The 12821-nt window shown below is 48.7% G+C and overlaps 1 protein-coding gene across 2 annotated transcripts in view; it reads left to right on the forward strand.

The window, feature by feature from the left end:
* Positions 1-12821, forward strand: part of Dab1 (DAB adaptor protein 1) — a 1267233-nt gene that overhangs the window by 151973 nt on the left and 1102439 nt on the right. The gene's annotated exons all lie outside the window — the stretch shown is intronic.

Below are 12821 nucleotides of genomic sequence, written 5' to 3' on the forward strand. Positions count from 1 at the left end.
AATCTGTCTATCATCTCTGTCTGTATGTCTATCTATCTAATGTGTCTGTGTATCATCTTTGTCTGTCTATCATCTATCCAATCTATCATCTCTATCTGTCCATCTATTTATCTACATTTATCTACCTATCTATCTATCTATCATCTCTATCTTTCTCTCTGTCTGCCTATCATCTATCTATCTATCTATCTCTCTCTCTCTCTCTCTCTCTCTCTCTCTCTCTCTCTCTATCTATCTATCTATCTACCTATCTATCAACATCTATCTAGAGAGGAATCATAGCACTGAGATCAAATACAAAGACTCATCATTGCCTGAGTCTGTCTCTGCTCTATTTATGAGCAATGAACTTGGGCACATTCACCCTGGTGTGTCCCCGTGTTCCCATTGTAAAGTGGGACTTGGGATATTAGTATCTGTGACATGGAGTTGTTCTGAGGACAAAGACAGCCAGTAGGTAGAAGGCAATAGAACCAGCACCACCACAGAGGAGGCTTTTTGCTTACGTGTTGGCCGCTATCACTGTGCACCCAGCTTACAATAGCCCACTTCAGTGTCCCCCCCCCCCATCAAAGCCATTTCATTATCTTTCACCATCTGGCCAGCTTGCATTGGTGGGAAACTGATGAGTAAGTGAAGTAATGCTGTGTGTGTGTGTGTGTGTGTGTGTGTGTGTGTGTGTGTGTGTGTGTGTGTTTGAGAGAGAGAGACTTGTGACAAACATGGCTGAGACCTATGAGGCCACAATCTTTCTGATTCCCATTGGAGTGGGCTGAAGGAACGTAAGGAGAGACAGAGATTTGCAGGAAGAGAGGCAGAGGTAGTCAGAAAGCGATGGAGGGATGCCAATGGTGATGCAAGTGGACATACACAGAGGTCACAGGAGAGGCTCAGAGGAGGGCAGCTGTGGAGCCCCTGGTTCCAGGGCATCTCTTGTCACCCCACGGCATTTCTAGAGGACATTGCGTCATACAAACATTCTATACAGCTCTAAGAAGTGTCTTCAAACCGCAGTGGTTTTGATCGCCTGCACGATCAGGTTACAAAAAAAAAAAAAAAATTGTGTTGGCTGGAGAGATGGCTTAGCGGTTAAGCGCTTGCCTGTGAAGCCTAACGACCCCGGTTCGAGGCTCGGTTCCCCAGGTCCCACGTTAGCCAGATGCACAAGGGGGCGCACGCGTCTGGAGTTTGTTTGCAGTGGCTGGAGGCCCTGGCACACCCATTGTCTCTCTCTCTCTCTCTATCTATCTGCCTCTTTCTAAATCTGTTACTCTCAAATTAGTAAATAAAAATGAACAAAAAAATTGTGTAAAAAATGTTCTGAAAAGGTTAGGGACATGGCTCAATGGTTAAAGATGCTCATTTCCATAGACTGATGGCCTGGGTTCGATTCTCCAGTATGTATATAAAGCCAGATGCACAAAGTGGTGCATGCATCTGGAATTTGTTTGCAGTTGCAATAGGCCCTGCTGAGCTCATATTCATTTACTCTTTCTTTCTCTCTGACATAAATCCATAAAAATATGTTTTAAGATGGCATTAAAGTAATATAGGGATTAATAGGAAAGAAGGCAGGTTATTAATGGGAGGGCAGGGGGGAAAACAGGGCAATTGGAGGGAATGAGATCCACATACATTATATGCATATATGAAAATGTTAGCCAAATGTGTGCATGTATGCCTGTTTTTATGCAGGTAGGCACATGCGTATGCAAGCAGAGCCTGGTGTTAATATCAAGTGTTTTGCACCGTGTTTTCCTGAGGCACATTCTCAGGCAAACTCTGGGTCATAGATTCAGCCACTCTACCCCGGCGATCTCTCATCTCTGCCTCCTGCATGCTGGGGTTACAGGGAGGCTGTCACAGCCACCTGGCATTTTCCGTGGGTCCTGAGGATTTGAAATCAGGTCCCCACATTTGATTTATTCGTTGAAACATCTCTCCAGCTCACGCCTGAATTCCTTTCTTTTTTAAAATTTTATTTATTTATTTGAGAGAGAGAGAGAGAATGAGCATGCCAGGGCCTCTAGCCATTACCAACAAACTCCAGACGCGTGCGCCCCCTTGTGCAGCTGGCTAACGTGGGTCCTGGGGAATCGAACCGGGGTCCTCAGGCTTTGTAGGCAAATGCCTTAACCACTAAGCCATTCCTCCAGCCCCTGAATTAAATGATGGGGGGCGGGGGGATGAATCTGGAAAATCATGCATTGCTTCTCAACTTTTATATACTTAGCTTTGCTTTCGAGATAGGAGCTTTTGCCTGGCACCTTGGTGATAAGTATAGGCACGTGTAACACAGTGGACGTTGGCATCACCTGAGCTGGAGTTTGGCATGCCTGCTTTCCAGGGCAGAATGAGGTAGTGTCTGTTCACAGGCACCTAATGGGAAAATGTGGCATGGACTAGCTTGGGGAATGTCAGCTGCCTTTCCTTATCTCCTTGCTCTAAAAAAATTCTTTTTTTAGTCATTGCTGTTGCAAAGTTTTCTTCTTATTTTCCTCTGGGGAATCTAAACACTTCATACTGGTGATATCTTTGGGATCCACGTGATTGAGAGGTTTGCCATTTTACTGGGAGGACTAGCTTAATTATTGGCATCAAGTCTGTTGCCTTGGTATTACATGCCAACAGACTTGAGGTTCTGAGATTCCATCTGTTTCATATATATTTTTTTCATATATATATATATATATATATATATATATATATATATATATATATACACACACACACACACACACACATACACACACACACACACACATATATTCAGAATCTTTACTGAGAATGTTATTTTCTACTCAAATTTCAGAGATGTATATTTTTACCTACTAGTTGAAATCCTGGGATATTTATCATTTATTCCTTATGACTATTCGTCTGTGAAACTGAAGACAAAACTGTAGGTATACCGCAACAGCTGAACCCTAGCAGATACATAGTAGATAAGATGTCATTTCTAAGCCGCAGCTCCCCCCATGATCACAGGGCAAAGTTAAGGTGTCATTCCAGTATCATCTCTCATGCCATCTGCCCCTTCCCACCTTTTGTTTTGGACCATTTTGACCCTTCCTGTGCCATGCTATCCTTCCTCCCCTCTCCAGCTGGGCAGAGAACATCTTTGGATTTTTGTTGTTTTTGTTGCAAGTAATAGAAAAAGACACCTTTAAGGGACTCAACTGGGAGACTTAATGGCTCATGTGTTTGAGGAGCCCAGAGGTAGGGAGAAAGCAAGGGCTGGTTTGAACTTGTAATCTGTCAATATTCACGGAGTTGCATGCTTTATCTTGTATCTTCCTATTGTGGGGTCCATTTCATCTCTCTGGGGGGTCTCACAATAGCTGATGTCTGCCTGGGCTGCATTCCCCATTGGGCATACCTTCGCCCATCACTTACATAACGTACATTATTTCGGTTAGCGGGATAGGTGGTACTGAGTGACTTGGGTGTGCATTCCTGAGCAAGTCACATGGGAAATTGACTTGAACCGTGCCCATCCCAAACTCTACCTGAACGTCTTACTTGAAAATTCCCTAATTGGATTTGGGGAGATGAGCAAGAGAGCTGTTTCCACGCTGAACCTGACAATCAGCGTCAGGGTGAAGGAGACAGACCCTGAGGACACTCAACACCCACCAAAGCAGAGATCCAGAGGCTCCTAAGAGCTCATCACTGATGTAGACTTAAGGCTCACCCCCACGGCTCAGGGGGTTTTGCAGAAGAGGGAGTAGAAAGATTGTAAGAGTCACAGCTGAGACATCATGCCCAGAGGCATTGCCTCCCACCCCCAAAAAATAGCTGACTGCTGCTACAACCCCATGGGGAATCCCTGTAACCCCACTGAGGAGCAACCCAGTGGAATGGGGGCAGGGACGAGGGAAAAGAGGTTACCAACACATGATGTATCTATACGAAATATGTTGCTAATAATAATGGCAATAGCATTATAAATTTCCCTAGTTGGAAGGTGTAAGTCCATAGGAAAGGTATCATGAACGCATGTGCTTGGGAATTCAACCATGCATAGATCAAACAGGCCAACAACGCTAAACTTGGACAGACGCTTAACAGATATTTCTGGAAGACTTCCTGTGCTCCAGGTAGCTTGCCAGATACAGTTTGAGGCTAAGTGGAAGCCACAGTAAAAGTCGTGGGAAAGGACACGTACAGAGCAGTGTGACCCTCGTGTTACTGAGTGCTACAGTGGAGCGCTCAGTGTGTGTGACTCTAGAGAAGGGACGTCCTGTCTGGACATCCATCAGAGAGGACTTCCCGTGACAAACGGTGCCAAGCGGAGATGGGAAAAGTCGACTTACTCATCTCACCACGCGGGTGAAGGCCCAAGCCACGGGGACTGTGTGGGGGTGTGGGTAATGCATCTTCGTTAGTAGAGCTCTGACATGGACTTTGGGGAGCCCCAGACCACACAGCCGACCCACCGCCTGGAACTGCTGTGATATCTAAGTTTGCCTCTCTAAGCTGCTGATTCCCCGTGATAAGAGTAGATGAATGAGAATGGCTCATGGCTGCAGAGATGGCTTAGCGCTTAAGGCACTTGCCTGTGAAGCCTAAGGACGCAGGTTCGATTCTCGGGGTCCCAACGTAAGCCAGATGCACGTGGTGGCGCACGCGTCTGGAGTTTGCTTGCAGTGGCTGGAGACCCTGGCGTGCCCATTCTCTCTCTCTCTTTCTAATAAAGAATGGCTCATAAATGCAAGTGAGATGAGTGATTACGTTTACAACAATTTGGACTACGCCACACAGTAGAAACACAGCAACGGTAGTGGTTAGAGTTGTGACCAAGCCTGTGTGTGCAGGTGGATGCATGCATTTATCTCACCTGGGCAATAAATAGGGAACCTGTGAAAATATCAGGTTTGTATACACCATTCGTTCATTTTCCCTTTGGTTTTAGCCCTGGGAGAAATCCGAGGCATGGAAATGCAAGGGGTTCTTCTGACATCGGTGGCCAGGGCCTCTGAATCGGGGGTGTGTGTGGGGGGGAGTCTTATACGTTACCATATCGATGTTGTGATCTTCTCATTACTAGATTCGCTTCTGCTTAGCCATTTCCTGATTGACACACGAGAGTCAAAAGCATTTGTGCTTAAAGGTTTGGACTCCGGAGTCAGTAACCCTTTCGGTTCTCACAGGAACTCCGTGGCTCTGGTGACTCTGATCTTGCACAAGTGAAAACGGAGGTTTGGAGGGGCCAAAGTGCCCTGCTTGCATCATATAGCTGGTGCGTGTCAAGGCTGTGTTCGAAGAGACATACTCCCTCTCTCTGTCTCTCTCTCTCTCTCTCTCTCTCTCTGTCAGTTGGGATGGCAGTGACTGCCTCTATCCTGGTGGGAAGAGGAAATGAGATCATGATTGTGAACCTCTCAACACCACGACTGCCCCAAATAAAGCTTTAGTGAATTACCTCTATTGGTCATGATGACGACATTTGACTTTCTCATGTGTTTACTAGAGGTCCAATTGATGGGCATGACAAACACAGGGTGAGAAGGTGACCCATGAGATAATGTAAGTTTGTGATAAGTGATTTATATCAAATTGTGACCCAACCCCTGGTTACGCACCCCACTCTGCTTCTCTGGTTTCTGCAGAGGACCTAGGGTGGTTTAACTCAGGTGTCCCCCATAAACTTAGGTGTTCTGAATGCTAGTCTCTCCAGCTGATGGCAATTGGAAATTAACGCCTCCTGGAGGCGGTGTATTGTTGGGGGCGGGCTTATGGGTGTTATAGCCAGTGTCCCCTTGCCAGTGTTTAGCACACTCTCCTGTTGCTGTTGTCCACCTGATGTTGGCCAGAGGGGGTGATGTCCACCCTCTGCTCATGCCATCGTTTTCCCTGCCATCATGGAGCTTCCCCTTGAGTCTAAGGGCTTCCAGCCTCTGCAAACGAACTCCAGACGCGTGCGCCCCCTTGTGCATCTGGCTAACGTGGGACCTGGGGAACCGAGCCTCGAACCGGGGTCCTTAGGCTTCACAGGCAAGCGCTTAACCGCTAAGCCATCTCTCCAGCCCCTACAAGCAGTTCTTGGTCACGTGATTTCTGCCAGCAATGTGAATCTGACTATACCAGGACCCCTTCCCCATCTAACGTATTGTATTTTAATTATGTGCTACTTTATTTATTTTTATTTCTGGGAACACATATGAAAACCAAGGCTCCCCGAGGGCAGGATTATCTGCCACCCTTGTTCTGTCTGTGTCCCCATGTCTAGAAGAGTGTTTGGGAAAAGTGCTCAAAACCAGTATCTGCAGCATGAATAAATGGATTAGTGAAATAAAGTGTCGATAACTAGAGAAAATGACAAAGGTCCCTTTCAGGCTTGAGAACACGTGATTCACCACTGCAGACTTGGAGTGGACCGTGAGATCTTGTCCTGGCCAGGTTCTCACCCTGCTGAAAGCCTCGGGCGGAGACTCGCCCCGATTGGTTTCACATCAAGTTCTGCAGGCTCAGGTTTCTGTGGAAGGTGGTTTCCACAGTTTGGCTGGCAGCATGCTGGTCAGATACCAAGGCTGTGTCAAGCGGGATGAGGTCATGCTTTTCTGAGCTCAGGCTCTTGAGGGTACTTCCCCCTCACACCCGAGTTCTAGAGAGTTCCTAATCATCCCACATCTGGTTCTGGATCTCTCCCCGCTCATCCTCTGCGTTCACCCACGAGAGTCATCTCATCATGGAGAAATTGTTCTCAGCGAGACAACCTTCCTTTCTGAGTGAATTCAGTCCAGGAGAGGAGGACTTTCTCTCTTACAAGTAGCTGCCAGTTCTGCTTGATTCTTCCTGCTTCTCTGGTCACCCTTGCTGAGCCTCTCTCTTTGGACCCTCCTTGGCATCCCCAGTTCTGATCCTTACTTCTACATCTCTGTCTCTCTCTGTCACAGCCTGTCCTCCAACTATACCATTCATGTCCCTGCTTAAAAGGACCGGTTCTCCATGGTCCAAAGCCTCCTCCGGTTCAGTCTCTGAGCACACGGGGCACACCTCCACTCTTTTCGGATGCCCCAGCGTGCCTGCTCGCATCCAACGTGGCCCCACTCTCCCCTCTAGCTGCCCCCGTAAACCTGTTTCCGACTGCACCAAGTGCCAGAACCTTCTACCCAGTCGCACGGGCCGGGGCCCAGCTTGTCAGCTGTCACGGTGGCGTTTCTCTCCTCCTCACTCAGTTTCCCCTTCTCAGCCTCCCGTCTTGCCGGTGGGTATCGCTTCAGTTTCCCAATGACTCACAAGTGTGGCACCACCCCTCACCTGTGTGTCCTAGTCCAGGGGCCTCACTACATCTCTCTCTCTCTCTCTTTTTGGTTTTTCGAGGTAGGGTCTCACTCTAGCCCAGACTGACCTGGAATTCACTATGTAGTCTCAAGGTGGCCTCGAACTCACGGCAATCCTCCTACCTCTGCCTCCCAAGTGCTGGGATTAAAGGCATGCGCCATCACACCCGGCTCTCTCTATCTCTCTCTCTCTTTCTCTATTTCTCTCTCTCTCTCTCTCGCTCTCTCTTTTGCACACACACTGCAGACTCCTAACCCCTCACATCTTGTCTTCTCAAATGCAGAGCGTTCACAGTGGCAGAGGGGTGGTTGCAGGCCACACCTCCAGCTTTATCCTGCCCCTGGTTAAAACTCCTCTGTGCTTCTAAGGGGTGACTATAACGTGCTTCACTGGGCTCTCAGGGGTCCTCACCACTGTTGCTCTTAGCTCCCCCACTTTACAAACTGCAAATGCAGTGTGTGTATGGCCCTCATAGGGCGGCTGTGGTAACCACATGAGCAGGCCCTGGTCATAGATGGCATTTCCCAGCACAGTATCTGGCAGAGGGTGAGTGTTTAACAAATGCCCAAGGTCTTCTGTGCCATCCTGATGTCCTGACCTTGGAGTGAATCTGGACCGGGGGTGAAGCTTTCTGTCCTGTCGGCTGAGACGGAAGCATTTCTGTCTGTCTTTGCTTTGTCCAGACCAAAGATGACCAGGGCCTCAATTGCAGTCAGGTTCGCGTTGCTGGCAGAAATCACCCAACTAAGGGCAGCTTGTGGGAAAAAGAGGTTTATTTTGGCTCACAGGCTTGAGGGGGGAGCTTCACGACGGCAGGGGCAAACGATGGCATGAGCAGAGGGTGGACATCACCCCCTGGCCAACATCAGGTGGACAATAGCAACAGGAGAGTGTGCCCAACACTGGCAAGGGGACACTGGCTATGACACCCATAAGCCCGCCCCCAACAATACACCGCCTCCAGCAGGTGTTAATTCCCAAATCTGCATCAGCTAGGAAGCTAGCATCCAGAACACCTGAGTTTATGGGGGACGCCTGAATCAAACCACCACAGCCTCTAAGTCTATCTTTACAGAGATAATGAGGACACTGCAGTTGCAACTGTTCTGCCTCCCAGATGGCCAAGTTCCTACGTGTCTGGCCGACAGCTGAGCAAGGCGGGCACCTCTTTTGATGCCCTTCTCTCAAGAGCTCTGGGCCCATGGCCGGAGTGCCTGGAAGGACAGGAAATGGAATTACTATGCTCCTGCCGGTTGCTCCCCTCCCTTGGATCTGCAGGCCACTCTCAGGAGCGTGTGCACCTACAAGATTGGCCGTGAGCGCCAGGGACACTCGTGGGGCTGTGGGTGAGCCAAACAGAAGCGACGGCCACAAACACTCGAGATGCACCAGTTTGCGTTTCCCTCCTCATCCTGGTTTCCATACCTCCCGGTGGGAGAGACCACGGAGCCAAGAGTCAGGGATTCCCATAGGCTCTGCATGGAAACCGTCCTCTTGAGCTCTGGATTGCTCCACGTAGCCCTGGCACCTCTCTGAGTTCTGCTTAGGCGTGGCAAGCAGTGGCTTGAAGACGTCCCTTTGTTCAAGAGAAGATAGAAGAAAAAGAAGGCACTCGAGGGTGGACCTGAAGCCACTCGTGCTCCGCCCTGGGCAGGCTGTGTGTGCAACCTTCCTGGCCATCTTAGCGAGCCTATCATCTGCCTTCGAACAACTCTACCACGAACCACTGTCAGCTTGCCCAGAGGTTTGCTGCCTTGCCCCAGCTCTTCCCTGCGGAAACAAATGCTACAAACCATGTTCCCTTTCCAGGGATTCCCCCACTTCAAATGCTTGCAAACTGTGGCCTTGTACCCTTCTTTTCTTTCTTTGTTAATTTTTTTTTTTTTTTGAGAGCGACAGACACAGAGAGAAAGACAGATAGAGGGAGAGAGAGAGAATGGGCGCGCCAGGGCCTCCAGCCTCTGCAAACGAACTCCAGACGCGTGCGCCCCCTTGTGCATCTGGCTAACATGGGACCTGGGGAACCGAGCCTTGAACCAGGGTCCTTAGGCTTCACAGGCAAGCGCTTAACCGCTAAACCATCTCTCCAGCCAACTTCTTTTCTTTTTTTAATTGACAACTTATAGGATTGTAAACAATGTCCCATGGTCATACCCTCCCTCCCCCCACTTTCCCCTTTGAAACTCCACTCTCCATCATATCCCCACCCCCTCTCAATCAGTCTCTCTTTTATTTTGATGTCTTGATCTTTACCTCCTCTTATGAGGGTCTTGTGTAGGTAGTGTCAGGCACTGTGAGGTCATGGATATCCAGGCCATTTTGTGTCTGGAGGAGCACGTTCCTTTGGCTCTTACATTCTTTCCGCCACCTCTTCCGCAATAGACCCTGAGCCATGGAAGGTGTGATTGAGATGTTTCAGTGCTGAGCATTCCTCTGTCACTTCTTCTCAGCACCATGGTGCCTTCTGAGTCATCCCAAGGTCACTGCCATCTGAAAAGAGAAGGTTCTCTAACCAGAAGTCAGAGTAACATCATATATGGGTATGAACATTTAGAGAAGTGCTTGCTGGGCAGTTTATTGAGCATAATATATATTAACTTCTTTTCTTAAGCTAAGCTTAGCTTATGCTACCTTAGGGCTTGAGAAAATAACATGAGATAAAGGATATGTCCTAAATGCTTGCTTCTAGTATGTATTATGTAATGTATGTATGTATATATGAATGTGTCTTGTCAGCCATATGAACCTGGAACTCTACTGAACAGATGAGGTGGATGGGACAAGAATCTAAGGCCACCAAGTCCAGTTAGTGGCTGCATAGCTGGAATTGGGCTCAGCGTGCTGGTTTCTTACTCTGGACTCTTAACTCCCAGGCCCTATGCCCCCCTTTTTTGGGGGGAATGCTTCTAATCACATAACTTCATCGAGGGGCTGCCCCCTGAGCTGACATTTTCCATATTCTAAGTCTGATTAGCATGGACACTGCCCTGTTTGCAGGACAGGGGCCAGAGCGTAGAGCCCGGGTTTCTCTGACCTCTGCCTTCCGTCTGCTTGCACTGGCGAAGCTCAAAGACTCATGTCTATATTGCACCACATTGGGGTCCCCTTAGGAGGGCTGGCACCTACTGTGTGTTTGCCACACTGAGCTCCCTCTGGAGGGCGTGAAACTACTGTGTTGCACCACACTGGGATCCCTCTGGAGGGTGAGCGACGACTTTGGTGGAGGTCTGATAAAGAAGCAGCCTGAGGGCTGGAGAGATGGCTTAGCGGTTAAGCGCTTGCCTGTGAAGCCTAAGGACCCCAGTTCGAGGCTCGGTTCCCCAGGTCCCACGTTAGCCAGATGCACAAGGGGGCACACGCGTCTGGAGTTCGTTTGCAGAGGCTGGAAGCCCTGGCGTGCCCATTCTCTCTTTCTCCCTCTATCTGTCTTTCTCTCTGTCTGTCCCTCTCAAATAAATAAATAAAAATTGAAAAAAAAAATAAAAGAAGCAGCCTGAGGTCCTTTCACCATCACATCTAGGTTGGTACTTGGAAAACAGGCATAAAACAACCAATGAAAGAAGGTTGACTTGGGCTGGAGAGATGGCTTAGTGGTTAAGGTGCTTGCCTGCCAAGCCAAAGGACGTAAGATCGATTCCCCAGGACCCACCTAAGATTGATTGCACAAGGTGTCACGTGTGTCTGAAGTTTGTTTACAGCCGCTGAAGGCCCTGGCATGCCCATTCTCTCCTACCCTCCTTCTCTCTCTCTTTCTCTCTCAAATAAATAAAAATAAAATATTTCTTTGAAAGTTGACTTAATTGACATCATGATTTTTTTTTTTTTTTACCAAAAAATTAACATTATATTTAGGGATGAGAGGGAATTACCTCCAGCAGAAGGGGGAAGGAAAATTCCAGGCTGGGGACGGCCCGAGCAAAGGCCCTGTGGTAGTTTCAGGAAAATTCCAGACTGGGGACGGCCCGAGCAAAGGCCCTGGCAGGCCCAAAGAGCAGTTGAGTCTTGGGATAGGAACGCTGAAGGTCTTTACACAGGAAAAGGACAGGGCTTGGTCCTGTTTGAGGGATGCTCCAACTGCAGAGTGGGAAAGGGAAGGGTAGAAAGGGAGAGATCATAACTCTACAGGTATCTGGGGAGCAACTCCGGCCTCTTGGACCCAGCAGGGAGCTCCATCTAGGAACGGACATGGCCAACACCACCCCTGGGCACCCACCGGTGCCATGGTCCAGGTCCCTGGGCCCGGGCTTGTGAATTTGTACTGCTTGTGCAAACTCTGGCCAAGGTTGCCCACTCTCTCTATTGCCTCAGTTTCCTCATCTGGAAAACAGCACCCGCCTTCTCCGTGGATGTGAGGTTACATGAATGAATTATAAGCAAAGCTCTTGCCACGGGGCTTGTGCAAGATGTGATTTTTGCAATTACTATTGTTTCTTTCGTATTCTTTTTTATTATGAACTTAATTACTATTATTTTTAACAGCTGCACACAGTTGATTGAAAGCAGTTGTGGTTAATTAAATTCATAAGATCATTAGAACATAAAGATATGTTTATGAGAGTTTTTAAGCTTAACAATAAATATCTGTTGCTATCCCCAAATACCCAGAGACCAGGCGGTAATGTTTGCCTCCGCTGCCTATGAGGCCCCTGCCCTAGGGGGCTAAGTTGGAAGCTGGAATTGTGTCCTTTACTTCTGTGTTTGACCTACTCTGAGGTCCCTGGCCTTTTTTTTCTTCTTTTTTTTTGCTCCAATTCTGGTGATTTATTTTTATTTTAAACTATTTTATTGACAACTTCCCTATAAACTACACTAATGCCCTCCCCCCTCCACTTTCCCCTTTGAAACTCCACTCTCCATCATATCCCCTCCCCCTCTCAATCAGTCTCTCTTTTATTTTGATGTCATGATCTTTTCCTCCTCTTATGAGGGTCTTGTGTAGGTAGTGTCAGGCACTGTGAGGTCATGGATACCCAGGCCATTTTGTGTCTGGAGGAGCACGTTGTAAGGAGTCCTACCCCTCCTTTGGCTCTTACGTTCTTTCCGCCACCTCTTCCGCAATGGACCCTGAGCCTTGGAAGGTGTGATCGAGATACTGCAGTGCTGAGCACTCCTTTGTCATTTCTTCTCTGCGCTGACTTTTTATATCCCCAGGATCTGCTTTCTGTCCCCTGCTGGGAGAGCTGTCCCCTGCTCCCCAAGCTGGCCATTTCCCCCCTTACTCCTTGCTCCATCCCATCATATTCAGTGTTTCCCTTGCTACCCCTCCCCCCCACCCACCGTTTGAATTAGGTGTCCTCCATCAACTCGTGGCCTGATTTCTTGGTCCCCAGCTGATGACAACTTGGGAAGTGGAGCCTTGCTGGAGGAGGGTGTCGCTGGGTGGGGGTTTTATTAGAACCCCCCCCCCAGCTTGCCAGCATTCGCTTTGCCCATGCTCCTGTTGCTGTTTGCCACCCGCTGCGGCAGAGGTGACGTTCCGCCTCTGCTTGTGCCATGGACGTCCCGGAGCCTCCCCTCGAGATGGTGACCCAGAA

Source organism: Jaculus jaculus, chromosome 21 (genome assembly GCF_020740685.1).
Source record: "Jaculus jaculus isolate mJacJac1 chromosome 21, mJacJac1.mat.Y.cur, whole genome shotgun sequence".
NCBI classification, from domain to species: domain Eukaryota; kingdom Metazoa; phylum Chordata; class Mammalia; order Rodentia; family Dipodidae; genus Jaculus; species Jaculus jaculus.